Below are 27070 nucleotides of genomic sequence, written 5' to 3'. Positions count from 1 at the left end.
CCCTGGCTTCCCTCCTCCTAGCGAAATCAAGGAATACATGAAGGTTTTGGCATTGCAGCATTGCTTCACCAAGCCAGTCCACCACCGAATGTTGCTCAAGGTACTGTCACAGTGAGGAGCAGATTTTGCAGTTGCTCCATCTATGCAAGGAGATTTTTTAGATAACTGTTCATCTAAGTATATGTCATTATTAAATCGGCACATGATTTTATCTCATTGAGCTTTTTGATTGTTTGTCTTTTTAAGACTGTCCCGATCAGCGCTTCCAATTGTGGTTGCCCCTGAATGTTTTTACTTGTGGTCACACCCCTCCTGGTGTGCTCACACACAAAGAAGCTTTTTGTCATTTTAGTAATTGGATTAAGGCATCTTTGCTACCTATGTGGATGTAAGTTCTGGGGAATGTTCATATTTTTCATTAGAACTTAGAAAGTGGCTTTGGTAACACTATGAAACATCTCCAACATTACATAACAAGTCCAGTTGAATTTCACTAATATTAGCTTTACCATGGCCTGATTTAATTACAACCTTCACAGAAAATGGTGATGGTACTAACAAATGAAAAACGCATATCAAAAAATCCAATATTTCATATCCATATAATGGAAAAAGGAGCCTAGGGCTACCCCAAAAATTGCCCCTGGCCAAATGGAGAAATGGACTATCTCAGTACCCAATGGTTCAAATAAAAATTAACATTTTATTGGTAAACGTTTGTAGCACTGACCCCCGAAGGAGCTGCTGGTTTTATTGGGCTTACCGTTACCTTCTTGTCTGCTTCTCTGTCTAGGGATTCCTATGGTAGATGGCCCAAAGAAATGTGGAAACTGACACTGAATCTTCTTTTGGGTTATTTATTTGAAACAGAAACAGAGTCTCTCAGTTTAGGGTAGAGGGTTAGGAGTAAGTTCAGGTACTTTAGACTGCAAAAAATTGAAAGTCTCTTATAGAAGAATCCAGAGAATAGCAACCGTTTCACAACTGGATTTTACAACCCCCACATAGGCCTCCTCTCACTAGGCCTAACAGCCGATAGGGTGTTAAGTAAAGTCTCTGCCACAGACTTAAGCGTAGGATGTTTGACAAAGTCTCTATCACAGACTTGTGATTTACTGAGGGACATAGACAAATTTAAAGAGCTATCATAAGGTACCAGTATCTCTCAGCCGATCCGGCGATACTGTATGAGTGTAGATCCAGATTGTGTCCTTCAACTAAGCCTACAGGCTCCTTCAGAGAAGCCAGCCTTGCGCACGACCTTCTCCTGAAGAGTCCTCCCGTGGGATTTATCCAGTTGCTGGGCCCCTCCCTTCAGATGAGACGGCACCACCTTTAGTTTAATAGGCCCTGAAATCATTCAGGCCTGTCCCTGCAGCTGCGTTGCCTCAGGCTAGCTAGCCCTGAGACTCGAAATGCATGGTTCCACACCCCAGGCCAGGAAGGCCATGGGAGTTGGGTCAGGAGGACTACCCAAACCAAACAGGCAGAAAATAATCTTTGGAACCCCAAAGCATGTGATGTCGGTATCTTAAATACCGCCCAGAATGCACAGCGGGATAACACTCCCACTGGGCTGGTTCCGAAAGAACAATGGCATTCAATACACCCAGATAAACTGCATTCTTACTCTTGCCGGCAGTGACAGCGACACCTGCGGTCAAGAAGAACCCAGTGCAACCCAGCTGGACTGGTACTGAAACCAGAAATTTAGAAAATTAGCCCCAAAACCCAACTGTGGTTTCAGGAAAATTTACTTTGAAAAAACACATAGCGCCTGCTCATCGGGAGCCAGCGCTACACATTTTTGATTAATAAAAAAGGAACGAACATACAAGTTCAAACATTAAAAAAAACAATATTATTGATCTTATAGAGTCAATAATCCCCAATGAGTACTGAGGATACCAAATATAGCAAATCTTGACATGGTCCTCTACATGTTTCACGGTGCTTACCACTTCCTCAGGAGGAGTCAATCAATGTTATCTACAAGATAATAAATCATAATAATCATATCTATATAAGAAATATAAATATTAAAATATGATACAGTAAATGGCCAATATTGCCCTTGTAGTTTATGTTCAATGTGTTTAAAATAGCCAGAGGCAATGGTAGGAAATAGGTGAGTGGATAAAATCTGTGATAATAAACATGAAATCCCCTACTGCTTTCTATTTAAGATAAATAAAGAGTGTGTGTCAGGAGAAAATGGATTAAAAAAAAAAAAGGATTCCTAAAATATTATTAGCAATTAGGTAAATTAGCCATGCAAAAAAACAGCCAACCAAGGAGGAGCAAAATGTATAAAAGGTTTTCAGATCCACTCAGTACATAACAGAGACTAATATTTCCCTGTAAGTGGTAACATTTTTCATGGCTGATCTGATATTGTTTGCCGGAGATTTTCAAAGTAAACGAATACATCCAGACGTCATCTCTAATAATGCTCACCGAATTGAGGTGAAGTATGTAATAACTGTTTAGAGATACATGAAAACATAGATACATCATACTGTAGAATTGCTGTTTTGTGTTTCCATACAGATGAAGAACTGTAGAAGTATAAGATGTATAGCATTATATACTGTATGCTTCAGAGCCTCTCTTATTATCATTAAATTTACCTGGGTCTTTTCTAATTATTATGCCATCATTTCCAACTCAACTCAACTAATGCCAAAAAAAGATTGCACTGTATGTCTAGGATATTGAGCTTTCGTTGTTCAGTGTATTCTTATAATATTGGTTACATTTTCAACCTACAATGCAAATACTTGGCAACTTCTAATTATCAAACTTACTGACTGACTATCTGCTGTTTTTTTGTTTTTTTTCCTCATCCTTCTTTTAGGAAATGTCATGTATTTTTGTATTTAGTGTCTTTATTTATGCTCAAGAATAAAAACGAACAAAAAAAAAATGTATTCAATGTTTAGTCAAGCAAAGATGAATTATTGCATATTCATTGAGACCCAACTGAACTTTCTCTTTAAAGCAGCTACAATTTATTCAGATTCATAAAAAGAAAAAAAGAGAAGATGTTGCAAATCTTGGTTGGTTTCCTTTAGAAAGAAGCCACACACTAAGTAGAAAAACATGTCCAATGCCTGATTCTTAAACCAAAGATACACAATATTATCAAAAGTATTACGACACCTGCCTTTACACACACACAAACTTTAATGGCATCTCAGGCATGTTGGAAAAGGAAGGGGCCATCCCCAAACTGTTCCCACAAAGTTTAGAGTATGAAATTGTCCAAAATGTCTTGGTATGTTGACACCTTAAAGCCTTGTACACAGGCGCATGAGCGGAAGCTCATCGGATGGCAGCTTAGTCCGTGAGCTCCGCACCGCCCCGGCCTCACAGCCTCTCCAGCGCCAATATTAGCAGCGAGCAACAGCCGCAATCAGCTCCAGCGGACGGGGGAAACACCTGAGAATCCCGGGATGGCAGGAGGAATGGCTAGGAGAGAACTCTCCCGCGACCATACCCAAGATGGCGCCGAGCACCGCTGCACGAGGGGATATACAGGAGGAGGAAGACACCATAGCAGATCAGCCTCTTCACTCAGCAGGGCTGGCAGGCCCCACAGTGAGTAACAACTCCAACGCCTGCTTATCCCCCTCCTCCACAGAATCCCTCCTAGGCAGGGTCCTTGATGATATGCCGCTTACACCTATGGAGGACATCACCGCTAGCCCAGGAGGTAATGAGGCGCTCACCCCTCACCTCAGGACTTTTCCTCTATGGTCACAATGTTCGGCACCATGTTAGCCAGGGGTCTCTCCCAAACTGCTACCCAAATCACCTCAACCATTCAAGCTGAACTGCAGCAACTGGGAAATAAAATTGAAACAATAGAATAGGGATGAGCCGAACACCCTCCGGTTCGGTTCGCACCAGAACTTTCGAACGGACCCCACGTTCGTTACGAACGTTAGAACCCCATTGAAGTCTATGGGACTCGAACGTTCGAAATGGAAAGTGCTAATTTTAACGGCTAATATGCAAGATACTGTCCTAAAAAGGGTTTGGGGACCTGACTCCTGCCTCAGGGGACATGGGTCAATGCAAAAAAAAGTTTTAAAAACGGCCGTTTTGGCGGGAGCACTGATTTTAATGACGATTAAAGTGAAAAAAAAAGTGAAATATTCCTTTAAATATGGTGCCTGGGGGGTGTCTGTAGTATGCCTGTGAAGTGCCACGTGTTTCCCGTGTTTAGAACAGTCCCTGCACAAAATGACATTAAACGGAAATAACACCATTTAAAACTGCTTGCGGTTTTAATGTTATATCTGGTTCCTGCAATATGGTTGAAAATCATTGAGAAAAATGGCATGGGTAGCCCTCCCTGCCCATTACCAGCCTATTTGGGTCTTGTACGCATATTAAGGGGAACCCTGTACCCATATTAAAAAAAGGAAATGCGTGTGGCCCCCAGGCCCTATATACTCAGAACAGCAGTATACAGGCGGTGCAAACAAGACAGGGACTGTGTAGGTTTGTTGTGTTAAGTTGAATCTGTTTGTAATTTTCAACTGGTACATTTTTAAAGTGTAGCTCCAGTCAAAAAAACTATTTTTAAGCTTTTTGGAAAACATAGGGAAGGGTTATCACCCCTGTATAATTTGTTTTGTCGTCCATCTTTTTTCATCTCACTTGCTGCTGTCTGATGTTTGTAAGTTGGATGTTTGAAAGTAGGGGCCTGCCCTATATGCTCTGCAGAAATGGCGGAACAAGGTGTTGGTTTTGCCACAACATTGTAAGCCCTCAAAGTGACTCTTGGTGGGCGCTGGAGCACCCTGCTGTGAACGATTATATCAAGAATTGTAATTACATGCCATTGTTGAACAGTGGTAGAAAAATTGACCTTTGGTGGTTGTGGTGCTGGTGCCACAACACTATAAGTCCTCACCGTTACTCTGGGTGGGCACAGGAAGGGGCCCTCCTGTGAAATATTATATCAAGAATTGTAATTACATGTCCCTGTTAAACAGGGGCAGAAAAATTTGGCCTTAGGCACTGCTGCTGGTGCCACCACACTGCAACCTCTTCCATATACTCTAGTTTTTTTGCTGGAATTAGCCCTGCTGCAAAGCATTGCATCAAAAATTGTACTTAAACGCCCCTGTTAAACAGGGGCAGAAAAATTGGGCCTTAGGCTGAGGTGAATATCGCGGTGTATACTGCGGTCAGGGCACGCAGACAATAACCAGAAAACAGCAGAGATAAAGGGGTATATACAGATGTATACTGTGCTGTGCTGGAGGCACACACAACTTCCAATAACTCCTGCAGAGGGCAATTGGGCTCAAATAGAGAACAGCTATGTAGGTGGATTATAGCGGTATGTACTGGGTACAGAGCACGCAGACAGCACGCACTATCTCCTAACACTACTGACTGCAAGCTCTATTATTAAAGATAGATCACTAGCTATATAGGTGAGGTGAATATAGTGGTGTATACTGCGGTCAGGGCACACAGACAATAACCACTACACAAGAGTAAGATAGGAAATCAGTCAAAAACGATCGGTGTGTAACTGTGTTGAAGGTACACAGAACACCCACTGCTTCAGATGCCAACACACTACACGAGGCCGCCTCAAAGGCGGCCTTATATAGTGTGGGGCGTGCACTACACAGCCTGAGCTATGATTGGCCACAGGCATCCTGCCTGTGGCCAATCATGGCTCTCCTCGCTGCTGGCGCTGCGATTGGCCAAGCATGCGGGGTCACAGTGCATGCTTGGCCAATCATGAGCCAGCAATGCACTGCGCCATCGCAGTGCATTGTGGGCCGTGCGCGCCACACGAATTTTGACACGAATGGACCAAGAGTTCGGATTTCGCCGAACGGACGAACAGCCAATGTTCGAGTCAAACGTACGTTCGACTCGAACACGAAGCTCATCCCTACAATAGAACACAAAGCAGATCAAACAATAACCAGAGTAAATCAAAATACTGCCCGAATAGAGGACTTGCAGGACCAACTTGAAATTGCGTTCTCCAAAATTGACGACCTCGAAAATCGTTCGAGGAGTTACAATTTTTGCATCAGAGGAGTCCCTGAATCCTTCCAGGACTCGGTCCTAGTGGTTCAAACATTCATTAAAGAGCTAATCCCAGACATTCCTGAACAATGCCTTGAATTGGACTGCGCTCACAGGGCACTGCAATCTCCCCGCCAAGATGGGCTCCCAAGAGACATTATAGTCAAACCACACTTTTACAAAGTTAAAGAGGAGGTTATGCAACGGTCGCGGGGTGAAGGGCCTCTTACATTCCAGGGCCACCCCATACAAATCTTTGCTGACTTATCGCCCTACACCATTCAAAAACGGAGGTCTCTGAAACCGCTACTTCTTGCACTCTCCCAGAAATCGATCGCCTACAGGTGGTCCTTCCCATTTCGCCGTTCATTCTCTTTCAATTCTAAATCTTACGGCTTTTCATCATTTCAAGACGGTGAAAAAATCCTCCTCCAACTTGGCCTCATCTCACGGGACCCCGAATCGTCTTCAACTGGCAAGACCCCGAAACGTCCTCTAAGAGACCCCCACCATCAAGCCCCATCGCCCCTGCATGGCAGAAGCGCTTTTCCAAAAAGTCCAAAGATTCCAAGCCGCCTTAATGACAGTATCGAGTCTGGGTTCGGTATGGACCCACGTCATTCCCTTTGATCCTGTCTTATCCGGATCCTCTGATGTACTTTTGGCTCTTTTGAACTTTAAAATACCCCCCCTTTTTTTTTTTTACCAGTCCTGTCATCCACACTACTAACCTGGTTGATGTTTTCTTTATTTATATGTTTCTTAATTTCTGATAGGGGTGGCTCCCAATTTTTTTTTACCTGTTTTAAGTTTGATGTCTATTGCTCAACAGGGCTTCCTCTAGGTCCACTGCCGGGGGGAGTTAATTTACCCCCCATTATCCCTTCCTAGACCCACTGCTATGTTTATCTAAGGGGTTTTCCCCCAGAACCCCCAGACCACTCCAGCCCTGACCTTTGTTTTGGGTCAGTGGCTGGTTAGGTGGTCTGACTGTTTGCGCCATTTAGTCCCTAGGGACATTATTTAGGGCTCAGCCCATTAAAATTTATTTAGGCTCCTGGAGAAGGCCGGGGCGGATGTCCTGTGCCTTAACGTATCTCTAACCGAGAGGGGGGTCCCTTTGGGTTCCTCTTTCGGATTGGAGATCTCGTGCGCCCTCGATTTATGGGTGGTGCACTACCAAGGTTTTGTTTGGGGTTTGGTGAAATGAGGTACGGGAATGGGTTCTCGGACCTCATCTGGGTATTCTCAAATATCTGTTTGTTGTCTATGTTTTCTGACATCTCACTTCTCTCCTGTTTTCTCCTAGCAGATCCATCACTCTACCCTTCTTCTCCACCCCTCCTCCTCCCTCTTTCTACCGAAGGTCACCTGTCCAAGTGCGCTTTCAGGATTTGGCAGATATTGTCCTCACTACACAAGGTATGTCCCGCTCTCTCCCAGATGGTACCTCCCACGTGATCCATGCCTGTACATGACACTACTTCTACACCCCTCTCTATAGTTTCACATAATGTCCAGGGCCTCAATTCCCCTGTTAAAAGACGGAAACTGTTCAAACTTTACCAATCACAAAAATTTGCGGTTCTCCTGCTACAGGAGACCCACTTCCCCAGATCGTTCCACCCCTCTTTTCTTCACCAAAACTTCCCCCAATTATATCTCTCCAATGCGGAAAACAAAACGAAAGGTGTGGCTGTCTGCCTCTCTAAACACTTAAATTTTTCCATGTCACAGGTTACTGCTGACCCATTGGGCAGATATATCCTGGTAAAAGGCACCATAGATGGGACGATTTATACTTTTGTCTCGTATTACGCACCCAATAAGGGTCAAGACAAATTTTTCGCTTCAATGCTAGCCGCCCTTTCCCCGCAACTAGAAGGAGTCATAGTCTTGGGGGGAGACTCGAACATATCATTCGATCAGTCTCTAGATAAATCGGGATCTGGCCTCCCACGTCCTAAACAACCCTCCAAACAAAGTACTAGGATAGCCAAACTCCTTTTTGACTCGGGTCTAGTAGATGTTTGGAGGAAACTCAACCCCCGCACCAAAGACCATACCCACTACTCGGCCCCACAAAAATTGTACGCCAGGATAGATCATATTTTTCTACATGGTACTAATGTTCCGCTAGCTTTGAAATCCACCATTAGAGACTCCCCTATCTCAGACCACTCCATGGTTACACTTTCCCTCAATAACTCTTGTAACACAAATAAGGAATTTAAATGGCGTCTTAATGAATCGCTACTTAGCAATCCAGCTCACTGCTCCATGTTAGAACGGGACTTACAAGACTACTTCTTGCATAACGACACTGAAGATATTTCCCCTGCTACGCTATGGGCAGCCCATAAGGCTGTGATAAGGGGCAAAATTATACAATTTTCCTCCCAATTAAAAAAGGAGCATAGAGCCGAAATAACCAAACTTACTAACGAATTTCAGGCGTCCTGTAAACGTAACAAACGAGAATGTACACAATCCTCCCGTCGTGATCTGGAAACTGCGAGAATCAAACTTAACTTAGTCCTCACCACGGAGGCAGAAAAACACCTCCGATGGTCTGGAGCCAGGTTTTACTTGCACAAGGATAAAATGGGATCTAAATTGGCCACCAAATTGTCACCCAAATCACGGCTCCTGGCTTTGCCCAATATACGGTTATCTTCCCACAAAATCCGCAGCGAATCCTGAAATGCTTCCATGACTTTTACTCTTCCCTCTATAAGGACGACAATCCCAGCCCTCGCCCAAGTGTCGAGAAGTTCCTGGAATCCCTACCCTTGCCCAAACTTGCCAGAGATCATGTGGAGCTCCTGGAACAACCCATTTCTTCCTCAGAGGTAATGGAAACCATAAAGCATCTCAAACTAGGTTCCGCTCCTGGCCCAGATGGCTTTTCAGCCGGCTACTACAAAAAATTATTCGACACTTTAGCACCTTACTTAGCGAGATTTTTCAACTCACTTCGTCATGGTACTCCCCCGGATAAAGCCTCAAACCTGGCATATATCTCGGTCATTCCTAAACCTGGAAAAGACCCGTCTTTGGTGTGCAACTATCGCCCGATCTCATTGATCAATAACGATCTTAAACTTTTAACAAAAATAATGGCTATTTGCTTATCCTCATTCATCGCTCAGTATGTACACCGAGACCAAGCAGGCTTTATCCCGGGGAGACAGGGCCCGGACCAAGTGAGAAGAGCCATAGATATAGTGTCCCTCCTTAACTCGCAATGGGATGGAGGACCCACACAAGAAGGATTCCTCCTGTCCGTTGATTTACAAAAAGCGTTTGACACGGTCACCTGGCCAAATATTTTCAAAGTACTTAGTAGGTGGGGTATAGGTCCAAATTTCCTAGGCACATTGAAATCCCTTTACTCCAACCCCAGCACCCATGTAAGATTGCAAGGCAGATACTCGGGCATGTTTACCATCGAGAAAGCCACCAGACAGGGATGCCCGTTATCGCCCCTGATTTTTGCCATAGCCATTGAATCCCTAGCCATAGCCATCCGTACCAATCCGGACATCAGAGGAGTGTCTTGTGGAGCTCAGGAACATAAATGTGCCCTATTTGCTGACGATCTACTCTTATTCGTCACATCCCCCCTCATTTCTACTCCCAACATTATCAAACTCCTAGAGCAGTTTGGAGTTGCATCAGGCCTCCGAGTCAATGTTGCAAAATCCGCCGCTCTGAACATATCCGTCTCACCGAATCTCCTTACACGCCTTCAAACCCACTTCCCGTTTACCTGGAACTCATCTGCCCTCCCCTATCTGGGAATCAACTTAACCAGCAGATATGATAAGTTATTCTCCAGCAACTACCCCCCCATGCTCAAAAAACTCGAAGAGCAGCGCATGCGCGGGGTCTCCTAAGATGGCCGCCGGCATCTAGAGCTCCGCTCCACCGCCGCCCTGATCTATCCACCGGAGCCTTCCGAGCGCCCCCACGCCATACCGGACAGCTAATCCTGGTGGGGGAACACTCAGGGAACCCGCGGATGGCGTCCCCGAGCGCCAGAAAGGACTTATCAGGCCGTATGAAGGCCGAAACCGGCCCTGTCAGTTACGCCAAGATGGCGGCGGCTACACGTTGCCTCCCAGTCACAGCTCCTCAGGAGGAATCCATAGCAGACCAGGACCAGGATCGGATGCCTTTTCAAGGTACAGACTGTGCCCCTCTACCTTCAGTTCACTCTCCCTCCTCCACTGAGTCATTGCTAGGGGGATTGAGTGCAGGATATCCCACTACACCTATGAGGGATCCCCATACAGGCATGCTGCTGGCAGTCAGTGAGGCACAGGAAGATTTCCCTCCCCCCACAGACTTTCCTTCCATGATGACAGCTTTTTCACATATGCTTTCCAAAAGCCTTGCTATTCAGGCTACTCAGATCACTACCTCCATACATGCAGATCTGCAGCAAATAGGTCTGAGACTGGACACTGTGGAACGGAAAACTGACCAGGCTGTATTACGGATCAATCAAAATTCTGCTAGATTGGAGGAGGTTCAGGACCAACTAGAGACTGCGTTTGCAAAAATCGATGACCTCGAAAACAGGTCAAGAAGATACAATTTTAGGGTACGGGGGATACCAGACTCTGAAAAAGAGGTTCACAAGGTGGTGAGATCTCTCATTAAGAATTTGATCCCTGACATCCCAGATCGCCATCTGGAACTGGATAGAGCACACAGGGCTCTCCAGGCCCCCCGCTCTGACGGTTTACCCAGGGACATTATAGTCAAGCCGCACTATTACTCGGTGAAGGAGGAGGTCATGCGAAAATCCAGATATGCAGAAAATCTATCGTTCCAGGGTCACAAGATCCAGCTATTCACTGACCTCTCCCCATACACTATACAGAGGAGAAGGTCGTTTAAACCTTTACTACAAGTTTTGATGGACAAGGAAATCGCATACAGATGGTCGTTCCCTTTGAGGCTGAACTTTTCTTACAAGAACAAAAGCTTTGGATTCTCCTCATTCCAGGAAGGCGAAAAACTTTTGACTCGACTAGGTCTGATACAACTGGAACCCGCAATGGAAACTTCCAGCAAGGGCACCCCAGCTTCAACCAAGAGGCCTCCCCCAGCGAGCCCGCTGCAACAGATCTGGCTGACGCAAAGCTCCAAACGATCCAAAGAAAATCTACCACCTTGAGACTATTTTAGTTTTTCCCATATGGGGGCTGAACTCACACTTTTTTGGGGTTCCCATGGTTGAGGCCCGGGCCACGGGACTCGGGGGTCTTACGGGACTCTCTTGGCCCCCTCCTCGACCTAGAGGGTTATGGTTGGGAAGTCTTCCCATGTTCTGAAATGTTCTTTTTGGGGGACTTTTTCCCCTCCCTAAGTTGCCTGATGTTCTGCTCTTTTTTCGCCATGTATCTGTATGGAGGAGGGCTTTGGCACTTTTTGAATTTTTTTACATTTTTGGTATTTTTTTATAACTTTTGTTATAAAATTTCTTTTTGCATAATAACTTTGGTCCGGGTTAACAATTTTTTTTAGTTTCAGGTTGAGGTCTCAGGCCTTGCTATTACGGACTCGAATGACCGGTACAACGAACTCTTCTCATATCAGACGGGCCTGTACAGTATATGCATTATTGGGAAAGTTACTTAACTGTATAAGGTAGCAGGGAATGTTTTCGGGGATATGCTCATTTTCACAATCCTTGTTTTGAAAAGTCCTCTTCGGCCATTAGATACTGGTATGACAAGGGTATGGTCATTTCTCCACCATCTCTATTTGGGGGGAGGGGGGGTGGGGGAAGATGGGTCTGAATAGGAGATTGGGCCATTATTTTTGCCATAGGTACAGGAGTGTTACTCCATGGTCATAATTTTTGAGGGGCGCTCGGTTTAAATTCTAGATAGGAGCTGGTGACAGCTCCAAAGTTTATATATTTAAGGTGGCGGGGCGGTGGTGGATATAGTGCGCTCCCCCTGGCTCAGAGGTAATGTTTACGCTTCTGGGCCATTTTCGGGGTAACCTTTTCTGGGGTTGTCCCGTTCATTTACGAAGGAGAGTTGATTGGAGGGGCTCCGATCGCTCAGGGGGGAGAAAGGGGACGGGGGTCCCCTGTATGTATTTTTCTGTCAACGCAAAGATGTTACAACATGGTTCTCCTCATGCTGATGTTCTCTCTCTCTATGATGGTTTATTCTTTTTCTTTTTCATCTCTTTCTTTCTCCTTTCTCCTCATGTTTATTGCAGACAAGACAACTTCACATACGACATCCGGCCTGCACTCCTGGACATTTATAGGATCTCTTGGTGGTTCTTACTTCGCACACAGCGTGGCTCTCCTCATGTGAGCGGTGAGTTATTTTTCAGTTGCGTGGGTTCCCCCCCTCTGGTCCATGGCTGACACGCCTGCTAAAGTGCCCACCCTTAAACTAGTTTCGCATAACACTCAGGGCCTTAACTCTCCACTAAAACGCAGGAAGATTCTAGAACATTACCGATCCATACATGCAGACATTTTATTGCTACAGGAGACGCACTTCCCTTCCTCTTTCAAACCCACATTTTTACATCAGCACTATCCTCAGTTCTTTTTGGCCTCCGCGGAAAACAAGACTAGAGGTGTGGCAGTGTGTTTCTCCAAACATATAAACCTCTCTCAACCTGAGATTGTTCAGGACCCACAGGGGCGATATATTCTGGTTTCGGGATACATAGACGGAGAACACTACACATTTGTTTCCTACTATGCACCCAATAAGGGCCAAAGCTCCTTTTTTGCATCCATGCTGAGGAAGCTTCAGATCCATCTTCAGGGCACGGTATTTATTGGAGGTGACTCAAATGTTGCATTTGACTTTTCTCTGGATAAATCGGGATCTGGGGGGTCAAAACCCAAGCGTCCGTCAAAACAGAGCAATAGCATAGCTCGCATGCTCCACGCGGATGGTCTGATTGACTCTTGGCGGGAGATGAACCCTCGGGCGAAGGACTATACGCATTTTTCGGCGCCGCACCGCACCTACGCCAGAATAGATCACATATTTACGAAATCTCAGACGGTTCCTCTGCTAGTTAATGCCAGGATTTTGGACTCGTCCTTATCGGACCACTCCATGGTGGTGGTAGTGTCCAGGAGACCTGTGGGCTCCGGGAACCGCCCATGTTGGCGTCTCCGGGAATCCATTCTGAGTGACCCTGCACATAGCGCTGTGTTGGAGGCTGCTATTCGGGAATACTTTGAGCTGAATGATACCGGGGAGGTATCGCCAGTTACTTTGTGGGCTGCACATAAAACTGTAATGAGAGGCAAATTAATCCAGTTATCCTCTAATCTCAAAGCGCAACATCGGGCTGACACCCTTAAACTCACGGAGGAGTTCCGTTCCCTAGCTAAAACACACAAACAGCGTCCTACGGCAGATTCATTAGCCAAACTAGACGAGGTCAAGGCCCGACTGAATATGTCCTTAACTACAGCGGCTGCTCAACATCTTTCCTGGACGGGGGCTAAATTTTATGCACAGAAAGACAGGGTAGGCTCACGCCTAGCAGTAAAACTGACTCCCAAGCCACGATCTCAGTCCTTCCCTAAGATCAGGATTCACTCAGGGGACCTCTCTCAGAATCCTGTTAAAGTCATGGACGCCTTTTTGCAGTTCTACTCGGACTTATACAAGCAGGGGTCTAGTCCCTCCAAAGGTGTTCGGGAGAGGCTCCTGAGTGATCTCCCACTGCCCAAGCTCTCGGAGGATCACAGGGACCTTATGGAGGATCCGTTCACTCAGGCAGAAGTACTTGACACTATTAAAACGCTTTCAAGGGGTTCTGCCCCGGGTCCGGACGGATTCTCCAACGGTTATTATAAGAAGTTTGGCCCTTCTCTGGCTCCTTATCTGGTGAAAATGTTTAACTCTCTCAGGGATGGTACCGCCATGCCTCTGGACATGAACTCGGCATTTATATCGGTGATTCCAAAACCTGGTAAAGATGCCAGCGTGGTAGGCAATTTTAGGCCTATATCGCTTATCAATAATGATATTAAGATAATGACGAAAATACTGGCGAATAGGCTTTCAAGCTTTATCTCCCGGTATATCCACAAAGATCAGGTGGGGTTCATCCCTGGGAGACAAGGACCAGACCAGATTAGACGCGCAGTAGATGTTATTTCACTCCTACAGGCACAATGGGACGGAGGATCCCCGCAACAGGGGTTCCTGCTGTCCATTGACCTTCATAAAGCCTTTGACTCTATTGATTGGCGGTACCTTACGGATATTTTGGAGAGGTGGGGGTGCGGTAAATACTTTCTTAACCTCATATCGGCTCTGTATTCTAATCCGTCGGCTCAGGTGCGTCTGTTGGGCAGATATTCTAACAAGTTTGGTATCGGTAGGGGGACAAGACAGGGGTGCCCATTATCTCCACTTCTTTTTGCCATAGCCATAGAAACTTTAGCCATTGCCTTACGTTCTAACCCCGACATTAGGGGGGTCAGGTGTGGGTCTGGCGAACATAAATGCGCCCTATATGCGGATGACCTTCTTCTTTTTGTTACATCACCTCTGACCTCTATGCCCATCATTAATCGGATTTTATTAGATTTTAGTAAGATCTCGGGACTCCGGGTCAATATGGAGAAATCTTTAGCCCTTAATGTTACGCTCCCTACTGATGTGCTAGCTCAACTTTCGAATAATTTTACCTTCTCCTGGGCACAATCTCAGCTCCCATACTTGGGAATAAAACTCACTTCAGATATACACACTCTATTCAAAGCTAATTATCCCTACATGGCGCAAAAATGCAGAGAGGATTTAGTACGTTGGTCTGGTTGTGGCATCTCCTGGATGGGTAGGATTAATGCGGTGAAAATGACACTTCTACCACGTCTATTGTACTTGTTCCGTTCGCTCCCAATTCCAGTCCCCAAAACATTCCTTGACAAAATGCAAACGGATATAGTGAGGTTTGTCTGGGGGAAGAAAGGCTATAGGTGCTCCTCAGCCACACTCTACCGATTGAAATCTCAAGGAGGGTTGGGCCTTCCCAATTTATGGGGTTATTATCAAGCGGCACAACTGGCCCAGATATCAATGGCTTTCTCGGTCTCTGTAAAACCGGACTGGTTATTGATGGAAAGGCAATCTATTCCTCACCACACAATAGATTTCCTGATGGGATGTTGTCCTAAACGCAGACCAGCGATTCTAGCTCCCACTCTCTCGCATTCATTGGCGCTTTCTTCCAACCTATTCAAACGGGGCTCTTTGATCTCTCCACTGAAACCTCTGACTCACATTTTTCATAATGGGGATTTTCCTCCGGGGGAAAATATAGAAGCTTTTAAATGGTGGACGGATAAGGGGTTATACAGAATCGGTCACTTCTTTTCTCCTTCCGGCCCCCTTTCTTTATCACATTGCCAAAAGAAACTAAATATGCCTGATTCGGAAATGTTCAGATTTACACAAATTTCACACTTTTTGAATTCCATTTGGACTTCAAAACCTCTTCCTCCTTTTATAACGCAATATGAGCAATGGTGTGCGCAGGTCACGGACCAGAGGGGGGGCATTTCCCTGATTTACGCGGCTCTCATGGGGAAGGACAACAAACCTCCCTACGCTCTCGGGTGGGAAGCTGATTTGAACAGCTCCTGGGATCTGAAACAGTGGTTCAGGGCCTCGATGAGAGCTCACAAAGGTATACTTAATATCTCGCTAATAGAGGCAGGTATCAAAGTACTGTTTCGTTGGTACTATGTTCCTTCCAGGCTGGCAAGAATTTTTCCGGGTTCCTCACCAGGGTGTTTCAGAGGATGTGAGCTGGGAGGAGATATGTTTCATATCTGGTGGTCCTGTCCACGCATCCGTTCCTTCTGGAGGAAAGTGTTTCGTACAGTTAGTACAATTACGGGGACCGCTGTACTTCCGCACCCCAGTTTAGCCTTACTTAATCTTTCCATCCCGGCGTTGTCCAAACATTTACAGCAATTAGCGTTTTTTGTTTTCCTTGGGGCTAAAATTACGTTAGCTAAGGCCTGGAAGAAACATACAGTTTCGTACAAGATGTTCAGATCCAAGGTAACATGGATTATGGTGCAAGAACAAATAGTGGCCAAGTGGCATGACAAAACGGAAAGATTCCGGTTGATCTGGGAACCTTGGGCGACATTGTGTAATATCTCTCTTATTCCAGGAGTGCAGCCGGGTGCTTTGTCTTCTAGGACAGGTAACATTTGATTAAGCTTTTTACATTGCCTTTCTTTCCCCCCCCCGTTTTTGTTTCCCTTTTTCTCACGTTTTCTCTCTTCTCTTCTTCTCCACCTCCCTTGGTGTTTTGGGATGGGCCCCAATTGGGGTTCTAAGGGAAATGGCAGTGAAGTTGTAGGCCGGTCTTGGCCCGATATATTTTTTTTGGGTATCCCAGGTGTCTGAACTTTGTTGAGATGAGTGGGGGGGTATCCTGGTCTTTGTGGGCGGGCCCAGCCCTTGGATTGCAGCTTGATCCCGTTTGGGGCACCAGGGGGTCTGTGGCTCGTGTGCTTTGATTAGACATAACACCCCACGGGGGCTTAATTGCTTAGGATGGGTACAAGATAATACTAATGTTTTTACAATGCACTTCCTGTTGGCTTTATTGTTTAATTTGTCAATATTCTGATCTAGTGACATATATGTCTAGCTCTGCTTAGCCTATGTATGAGTGGATTTAGCTTGTATTGTATTGAGGAGTATTTTCTCTATTTTTTTTTGTTGTTCTGTTCAGATACAAATCTTCAATAAACATTATTAAATTTAAAAAAAAAAAAAAAAAAAAAAAAAAAAAACTCGAAGAGGATATGTCCATGTGGTCCAAGTGTGATCTATCCTGGCTGGGCCGAGTAAACTCTATAAAAATGACCCTCTTACCTCGCTTGCTGTACCTTTTCCGTTCTCTCCCTATCCCAATTAAAAAAGCCCAATTTATGCGGTTTCAATCCTCTATTCTAAAATTTATCTGGGGTTCCAAAGGTAGAAGATGCTCCAAAGAAATTCTTTATAGACTCAAAACCCAAGGTGGCCTGGCTTTACCCAACATTTGGTGGTACTACCAAGCCGCACAGGTAGCTCAAATCTCAGTAGTGTATTCCAAGGGCCCTAAACCGGATTGGCTCCTAATGGAGAGGGAGGAGACACCGAGACACACAATTGATTATTTACTCTGGTCCACACCGTGACTCCGTCCTGCTATACTGGCCCCTACCCTTTCTCACTCTATGTCATTATGGGACAGGCTCCGAAAGCACCCAGCCTTGGTCTCTCCCATGCACCCCCTTGCACACATATTTAATAACCCAGACTTCCCATCTGGACAAAATATTTTAGCGTTCAAGTGGTGGGTGGATAAGGGCCTATACAGAATTGGCCACTTCCTACACACCACAGGACCTCTCACACCAGGATACTGTGTGAGTAAATTGGAAATGCCCTCTACCGAAAGATACAGACTATTTCAAATTTCCCACTTCCTACGCTCAAAATGGCCCCCCCAACTCTATCCCTCCTTCACCGACTCTATTTGAAATATGGTGCACCAACATACAGGATCAGAGGGGAGGTATCTCCATCATTTACAACTCTCTAGCCAAGGCTATTAACAAACCGTTATATGCCCGACTTTGGGAACAAGACCTGGCAGTAGAGTGGGACTTGACTAAGTGGTACTCACATTTCCACAGATCCTTCAAAGGCATTATGAATATTTCTCTAATGGAAGCTAGCATTAAAATTATGGTGCGATGGTATCGTGTCCCAGCTTCTTTGGCCAAGATGTATCCGGTCACATCCCCCCTATGCTTTAGGGGATATGGCCTCACTGGCTCCCTACTCCACACATGGTGGACATGCCCTAAGATACGGAAATTTTGGAACAGATTTTTCCACCTTTTGAGAAAAATTACAGGAAAGGCTGTTCCACAGATACCCGAAATAGCACTTCTTAATGCCAGCGTGGATACGATCCCCAAATACACCCAATCCTTAATTTTTTATATGCTCTTGGGAGCTAAAATCACTATAGCTAAAAACTGGAAAAGGCCCACGGTACCGCTGCATGGCATGAAACGGAACATTTCCTGGATCATGGCCCAAGAAGAGATTGTCTGTAAGCTACTAGACAAAACCCACAAATTCCAATTGATTTGGGAACCATGGGCGAACTACATCGGAGTCCCCATAATTTCAGGGACTTAGATGTATGGGGCCGCTCTTCTCCCCCTAGGTGACCTTCTCTCTTTCCCCCTCTACTTTCCCCCTTTTCTATGGATCTGCTCTCTCTCCTACTATTTCTAGCTTCTTTTCCTCCGACGCCTCTTCCTCTTTTCCGTTCTCTTATGTAGAAACGGACTTCCCCCAGTGTTTCAGTCCCTTCTTAAGGGATCTAAACAGCTGGTACTGGCCTATAGGCATAGCTGGAAACTCTCTAGTCACGATGGTATAGTTCCTAACTTCTTAGCTCAATACCTTCGTGACATGATTCTGTTTTCCTCAGATCACTACACACTTTGATATCTGAGTATGCTTATTGTAGTTCTTAGTTGTTGGGGTTCAGTAGCCCCCTCCAGACTTTTTAAGTAACCCTCAGAGATGGGGCTGAGGTGGGTGGCCTTCTCCACAGTGTGCTCCCCCTGGGATGGAGAGTGGCCCCCCTCAGCAGTCCATCTACCCTTCAGCCATAGTACTTAGGCTGAGGGAGTAGTAGTGCATACATTTAACACCTGAGTATTTAACCTGCTGTACCAATCCGGAATAAGAGAAGCTGTTTTATGTATTATGTAACGTTTGTTATACACTGGTTTGTCTTTATGCTCTCTCCGGCCCGGGAGGGGGCTGTATTATTCTTGTTCTGTATTGAACTCATTTGAAATCTCAATAAAAACATTGAAAATAAATCCTAGGAGAGAAAAAAAAAAAAAGCCTTGTACACACAATCAGACTTTCTGATGGGAAATGTTCGATGACAGGCTGTTGTCGGTAAATCTGACCGTATGTACGCTCCATCAGACAATTGTTTTCAGGCTTTTCGCCAACAAATGTTGGCTAGCAGGTTTTCAAACTTTCTGCGGACAAATGTCTGTTGTTGGATGTGTACACAAGTCTGGACAAAAGTCCAAAGTGCAAACAGGCATGCTCGGAAGCAAGGACGAGCCATAAGCGGTCGGTCTTGTAAACTAGCGTTTGTAATGGAGTATTTACATTTGCGACGCAGCAAATTATGAAATCTCCAAATGCAACACACAATTCTTTTCATCTTTAATGAGATAATAATGAAGCTGCTTTAAAGGCTGGTGATAATGATGGAGTTATTGCAAACAAATTTTCAAAGGCTTTTTTTTTTCTAGTGATATCAAGAATAATATTATTATGCTTTTTTTTTTATTTGGGCAAGTTACCACAACACCATTATCCTGTAGTTTTTAAGATCAAACATACAACTATGTTGGTGTCGAATGTCATTTTTTTTAAATGTAACTACCGACTCCCAAACTGTCATTTGAAGTAAAAAACAAATCCAAGTATTATTCTACACAATTTTTTTATTGTGTATTAAAAAAAAAAACAAATAAAATTAGACATGCTATCTGCCAATTGAACTTAACCAAAAAGTGCATTATATGCATCCAAAAATATAGAAATTTTACCAAATCAAATCAACCAAAAAAATAATGTCAAAGCAATAACTCCAAGGCCAATAATATATAACACATTATCTCCTCCGATTCTGCAACATGTCTGGTTGACGAACGGCCATTCAGAAACAAACTGAAATGCACAAAATGAAAACCGTGAAATGAAAAGTGCAAAATCAACACTCACAAAACTTCTACTAACACCAAATTAGCAGAAGGAGCCCAAAGGGTGGTGCCAAAGAGACGAAAAACCACATAATACGTCTAGTAAGTAACTACGTTTGTAATTGTTGGCCAACATTTGTGTGGCCATGTGTATGCAAGACAAGTTTGAGCCAATGCCCTTCGGACAAAATTCCACGGATTTGTTGGCAGAAGTCAGATCATTTGTACAAGGCATTAGACCAAAACCTTGTGGACAGCCTTCCCGGAACAGTTGAAGCTGTTATAGCTGCAAAGGGTGGGCCAACTCAATACTGAACCCTATGGACTAAGACTGGGATGCCATTAAACTTCATGTGCATGTAAAATTTGGTGTCCCAATACTTTTGGTAATATAGTGTAGTTTAGTGGACTTTTGAGACACCGCAAACACCATAATATACCTTTTGCATAAAACTACATTATATGTACAAAAATTTAAAAGCTATCAATAAAAAAGCAAATTCAAAATAACATATTAACAAAACCCCAAATTACATATACTTCTATAACCCACTTAACTAGAACATTATTCTGTTGCAATACAGAGAAAGGCAGGAGAGAAAAAAAAAAACAACACAGTGATTGTGACATTTGTCAGGTCAATGCGTTTCCTGGATTTTGAAAATGGCACTTCATCGGGAGCTAGGGGTTCATTTTACTCTAATGCTGCATGCACACGGAATGAGAATTTCGGCCAGCAAAACACCGATGAGAGCCTTTCATCAAAAAATGTGATCGTATGTACGCTCCATCCGGATTTAGCTGGCCAAATTCCCATCAGAAAAAATCTGAGAGCATGTTCTCAATTTTTCCAACAGAATAACTTTCTATCAGAAATTCGTGTGTATGCAACATGCAAAAATTCATACATGCTCCGATTAAACTAGGAGATGGAAGCTATTGGTTACTGGGTATTGAACTTCCTTTTTATAGTCCCGTCGTAAGTGTTGTATGTCACCATGTTCTTGACGGTCGGAATTTGGTGTGACCGTGTATATGCAAGACAGCTTGAGCAAAATCCAGTTGGAATTCATCAGGAAAACCATCAGAACTTTTTCCAACCAAAATTCCGATTGTGTGTAGGTGGCATTCAATAGTGATTAACACATTAGTCACATATAATTATATTTTATATAATTCATATATTATATAGTTCTCGCCATGCAATGCCCAAACACCCCCTCACCTAAAACTTTATATGCAAGGGTATCGGTCCTCTCCAGAGATGTAGGAAGAGGTAAATGCATAGGAGGGAGGGAGAAGACACCTTCCCAATGTCCAACGTATCACAAAGAGGACTTTCATAATGTATAGGTATAGGTTTTTCTTCCCACCAAAGATATATAGATAGATTGCTAGAAAATATAAAAGAAATCAAGGATCCTGGCAGATGATAAATACTTATCATATGTCTCCATCCCTCTCTGGAACTTGCTTTCACATGCCATGTAGCTCTCCAAATCATCAAACTCTCATGTGCTCTCCTAAAATTCTGAATGGACCCTCAGCATACTGCTACACACTTTCCAGCTAACTATGCAATGAAAAACAGGGATATTTAGTTCACATATATTGCAATACATGTTTAGGCTGACCAACTGCATAAAAGTAATCCCTCTTCTGGCCAGTCCTAAACTGTCTTGCCACTGCAAAGGCTACGGTGGACACCATGCCAGCATGGGGCATATAAACCCAAGGGGGGGATCGACTAGGTTAAGATCTGGTCACTGACCTGCGTTACAACAGAGAAAAGATATACCTGTGCTCAAATCCCAATAAATTGTACATGAATTTAAACTATCAGGTTCTAAAAGGGTATGACCACATATTAACACTACAAATTCTAGATGGACCTTCTGCACACTGCTATACATTCTTTCCAGGGATTTGAGCACAGGTCAGGGTTGCCACCTCATCCCTTTAAACCCGAACACATATGAAGATGCAGATAAGGCACCAAGTGGGTTTAATTATCACCTTAATCAGCCACAGAACTCGTGTAATTAATATGTGTTTGGTTTTAAAGGGATGAGGTGGCAACCCTAGCACGGGTATATCTTTTCTCTGTTATAACGCAGGCCAGTGACCAGATCTGAACCTCGTTGCTCTCCCCCACCTTGGGTCTTTATGCCCCATGTTGGCATGGTGTCCACTGTAACATTTGCAGTGGCAGAGCAGCGTAGGACTGGCCAGAAAAGGGATTGCTTTGACAGAGTTGGTCAGCTTAAACATGTATTGTAATATATGCAAACTAAATATCCCTGTTTTTCAGTGGTCTATCATAATAATGTAACCAATGTTGTACTAACAGGTTTTCAGACTCTAAAATACTATAAAATTCAATTTTTTTGGTGCTGTTTTTCATCTATTGTGTTACTATTTCTGGAAATCTCTTCATTATGGTTTTATTTAATCTGAGAAAAACACTTCAGTCTCCCATGTAACGCTTCATTACCCAACTATCATTGCTTGATATAATTCTGTCTACAGATATATGACCAGATCTGAACCTCGTTGACTCCCCCACCTTGGGTCTTTATGCCCCATGTTGGCATGGTGTCCACTGTAACATTTGCAGTGGTGGAGCAGCATAGGACTGACCAGAAGAGGGATTACTTTGACAGAATTGGTCAGCTAAAACATGTATTGTAATATGTGTGAATTAAATATCCCTGTTTTTCATTGCATAGTTTGCTGGAAAGGGTTTATAGCAGTATGTGGAGGGTTCATCCAGAATTTGTAGTGTTAATATGTGGTCACACCCCTTTAGCACCTGATAGTTTAAATACATGTGCAAGCTATTGGAATTTGATCATAGGTATATCTTTTCTCTCCTAAAATTGATCTCTTCAGACGGTCACACAATCTGACCAGTGTTGCCAACCTAACAGATTGAAATTTACTGACACGACACCCAAAATTTACTGGCACAGCCAAGTTTTTACTGGCATTTCCAAAAGTTACAAAATTACAGTTTTAAGTACTAATTTCACTATTTAGGCTGCAAACAAGTACAATATGTGATTTGCAATGGGATTTAAGGTAGATAATAAGGGAAAAAAAAACATATTTCTTATTTTATTTTCGATATAGTAAGTAAGTAGCTCAGGAGCGGGACTTAGAAGGACAAGGAATTAGAATGGGCGGCACACACATGAAATTGACTTTCACAGTGACACTGACAGCAGTGTGCAGCAGTACAGATTACCGACACGACACGTCCCCTCCGTCTCTCTCCAAGCCAGGTGGTCCGTCCAGTCCAAAACAACACTGATAGTCCAGCTCCTGGTCTGCCTTGATCCCATCCCACAGACCCGCACACAATGCTCTGGCTGCTTGGGTCCCTTGCACCATGACATCACAGGACATGTTCAGGCACCGCCTCCACCAGAGTCGCCCAAACACACTGTAGCTGGCACTTGTATGTTCTCAGCTGACTCCAAGCATCACAGCCATATTTTTTACTGGCATTTTTTTTTTTTAACGGCATTTACTGAAGGAGAAAATTGCCTGTTTTTTACTGGCTGCCAGAAAAAAATACTGATGGTTGGCAACACTGAATCTGACCTGAAGAAAATGTATCAGGTCAGTTGTACAAAACTGCTTCCTTCACCTCTCCATGCTCTAAGCTCCTTCTGATAAATGTTACATTTGTTTTAAAAAGCACACTAAACTCTTTCTAGAATAGATGACAGTCACATGTCTCATTATATCACCTATCCCAAAATGAAAGCCTTGACACACGTCCGGATTTTCCGCAGACAAAACATCAAAACTTTTGTCCGAAGGGCATTGGCCATGAACTTGTCTTGCATACAAAATGGCACACAATGGTCGGCCAACAAACGTAGTGACATACTATGTGGCTTTTCAGCTCTTTAGCGCCACCCTTTGGGTACCTTCTGCTAATGTTGTGTTTGGTGAGCATTGATTCTGAGCATGCGTGTTTGTACTTTGGACTTTTGTCTGACAGACTTGTGTACGCACGATAAGAAAATCTGACAACAGACCAGTGTCCGCTGAAAATTTATAAGCCTGTCGCCCAACATTTGCCTGCAGAAAATCCGACAACAATTGTCAGATGGATCGTACAAACGTTCGGATTTTAGGCCAACAGTCTTTTATCACACAATTCCTGATCGTGTGTACAAGGCTTAAGGCTGTTAAGCCTTATTTCCGATTCGTAGGCAGATCTATGTAAATCATTTTCTTATGCCCCACTGGAAAACTACACATCCAAAACCACTGGTGTACACCACTGATACAGCCAGATACAATAAAGAATTTTTTTTTAATGTGAGAAACGTGAAAAGTGGGGTTAGTGGCACTACCATTAACGTGGGTTAGTTTTCTCTAGTCATACTGGGATTTTTTACATGCAAGAGACACCTGTATATAGATTCAAATAGGGGTACCCAAAAAGATTTTTTATAATTGTGTATGTATATGTGGTGATCCCACCTGTCCCAATACCGTACACCTCTTACCAATTAAATTAGCTAAAGTTATATATACTAGATGTGTATAAACTTAATACTGATACTATGTCCAGTATCTTAAAAGTGCAACAGTGTTAATAATATAATATGTGTCATTCCACCAATAACTCAAGCAAAAATACCTCTAACAAAAGATCTAAAAGCCTTCAGACAAGCCAAAAAAGAAAAAAGAAAAAAAGAAGAAAAAATCATCAGTCCAACCATAAATTTCTCAGCACTGTATGACACAATGCTGTATACACTGTAACCAGGGCTGGACTTACCATTGGGCTTGACTGGGCTCAAGCCCATGGGCCCCAATATGGGGCCCCGCGGGCCCCACCGAGATACATAGCCGAGTGTACTCGGCTCCGCTCACAGTCATGCCAGTCCCGCACTATGATGGACATAATACACGGACTGAGCGCGACTGTGAGCCGAGCCAAGTACACTCGGATCCGCTTGGGACTCGAGAGCTGCCGAGAGGAGCCAAGAGCTGCCGAGAGGATCCGAGAGCTCCCGGGAGACGCCAAGAGGAACCGAGTGCCGCCGAGATACACAGGACTCTGTATCTCGGCGGCGCCATTTTTAAACTTCAAGACTGCAATGACAAGGCTGCAAATGACAAGGCTGTAATGACACTGGACAAGGCTGCAGATGGATGGACAAGGCTGCAGATGGATGGACAAGGCTGCAGATGGACACTGATAAAGCTGCATTGATGGGCTTTTAAATGTAAGTTTTTTCCTTAAACTTCCCTCCTAAACTTGGGGTGCATGTTATATGCTGGCACGTGTTATACGTCAATAAATACGGTAATGTATAGAAGGTAGAGCCCAAAAGGGACTCAAGCCCAGGGGCCCCCACCACACTAAGTCCTGCCCTGACTGTAACCAAAACTGTAGAGTGGCCTAAATGTGTCCAAAATCCTAATACAGTATTAGTGAACTTTTAATGTATGCTTAAAGAATAAGGATATATACAAAAAAATATATATGCTGGAAAAAAAATGTATATATGTACAGTCCAAAACGATATATATATTATTATACAATTGTCCAGATAAATTCAGTGACTTTTGTGCTTGTAGAGTCTCCAAGTGACTTCAGAGTTCCCCCTCAAAGGTCCCTACTCACCGACTCCTTGCAACCCTACAGGGGTATCATGCAGGTATTTTCACTCCTTCTGACTGGACCAGGCCGGCTTCCTCACCTTCAAGTTCCACTCTGCCCAGCCCCCGGGATTAATACAGCATGCAAGGCGTCCCGTTTTTTACATGTACCAGGTATGTGCAGGTCTGAAATGACACAAACACATGACCTTCAAACTGATAGACTGGGTAGCAACTGCTATTGTGTTCCCATCAGTATGACTAGAGAAAACTAACCCACGTTAATGGTAGCGCCACTAACCTCGCTTTTCACGTTTCTCACTTATATCTGGAGCTCCTCTAGGGGAGCTTCTGTCTTTGGGGAGGCAGCCATCGGGATTGTTAATCTAAGTGTGGCTTTGTATACCTACTAATTTATTTTTTTATGAGGAATGGTTAAAACTTAATATATATGGTGAATGATTCTTAAAAAAATTGAATGGATAATTGCCAAAAAAAGTGTTTTGTTTTGCCTTCCACTGGAAAAATTGAACATGGTGGATGTTTATTCCAACCTAAATGATATATTTTATGTTGTTTTACCAGGTGGTCTATCATAATAATGTAACCAATGTAGTACTAACAGGTTTTACGACTCTAAAATACTATAAAATTCCATTTTTCTTGGTGCTGTTTTTCATATATTGTGTTACTATTTCTGGAAATCTTTTTATTGTGGTTTTATATCATCTGAGTAAAACACTTCAGTCTCCTATGTACCTCTTCATCACCCAACTATCATTACTTGATATCATTCTGTCTACAGATATTCTTCCCAACCTCCTTTATATCATCTTACATGATGGATGTACCATGTCTCTTGCTGGATGTATCATCCAGTTCACCTTCTTTTCACATACTGAGACCTCAGAGTGTTTTCTCCTGACTGTGATGTCCTATGACCGGTATTTGGCCATCTGTAAGCCCCTACATTACAACACTATAATGAACCAATCAAATTGCATTAAATCAGTGATTACCATTTGGTCACTGGGCTTCAAAGTTACATTGATTAATTCTATATCTTTGTGCAGTTTATACTACTGTGGACCAAATATCATTGATCACTTCTTCTGTGACTATCTAAAAACTCTTGAGCTTTCCTGCTCTGATACTTCATGGATTCACATTCAGACATACGGTACGTAGTAGGTCTCATCTGTATCGTAGCACCTTTTATGATAATTGTTATATCGTATATCTATATTGGTATAACCATCCTCAAAATGAAATCAATTACAGGAAGAAAGAAAGCCTTCACCACCTGCAGCTCTCACCTGACCGTAGTGTGCATTTTTTTCGGGACTCTAATTGCTGTGTATATGTTTCCAACCAAAGGTCAACCAGATATTCTAAGCAAGGTCCTCTCTCTCTTTTACACTGTAATGACTCCATTGCTTAATCCAATCATATACACGTTCAGGAACAAGGACTTTAAAAAAGCTTATGAGAAAATACTGTAAAAGCATATTTTTTTTAATTAAAAATGCAAACATGATC

At 43.7% G+C, this 27070-nt stretch overlaps 1 pseudogene across 1 annotated transcript; it reads left to right on the top strand.

Annotated features, from left to right (window-relative positions):
• Positions 1–2348: 2348 nt before the first annotated feature.
• LOC143961496 (olfactory receptor 5G26-like) lies at positions 2349–27070 on the top strand (annotated as a pseudogene). The gene is made up of 2 exons (XR_013270484.1): positions 2349–2466; positions 26117–27070. The product of XR_013270484.1 is annotated as an olfactory receptor 5G26-like (transcript).

The sequence above is a fragment of the Lithobates pipiens genome, unplaced genomic scaffold (assembly GCF_037356315.1).
Source record: "Lithobates pipiens isolate NorthernLeopardFrog02 unplaced genomic scaffold, aLitPip1_a1.2 Scaffold_8, whole genome shotgun sequence".
NCBI lineage: Eukaryota > Metazoa > Chordata > Amphibia > Anura > Ranidae > Lithobates > Lithobates pipiens.
The sequence above is the reverse complement of the archived record's forward strand: the minus strand, read 5'-3'. Positions and strand labels throughout refer to the sequence as shown.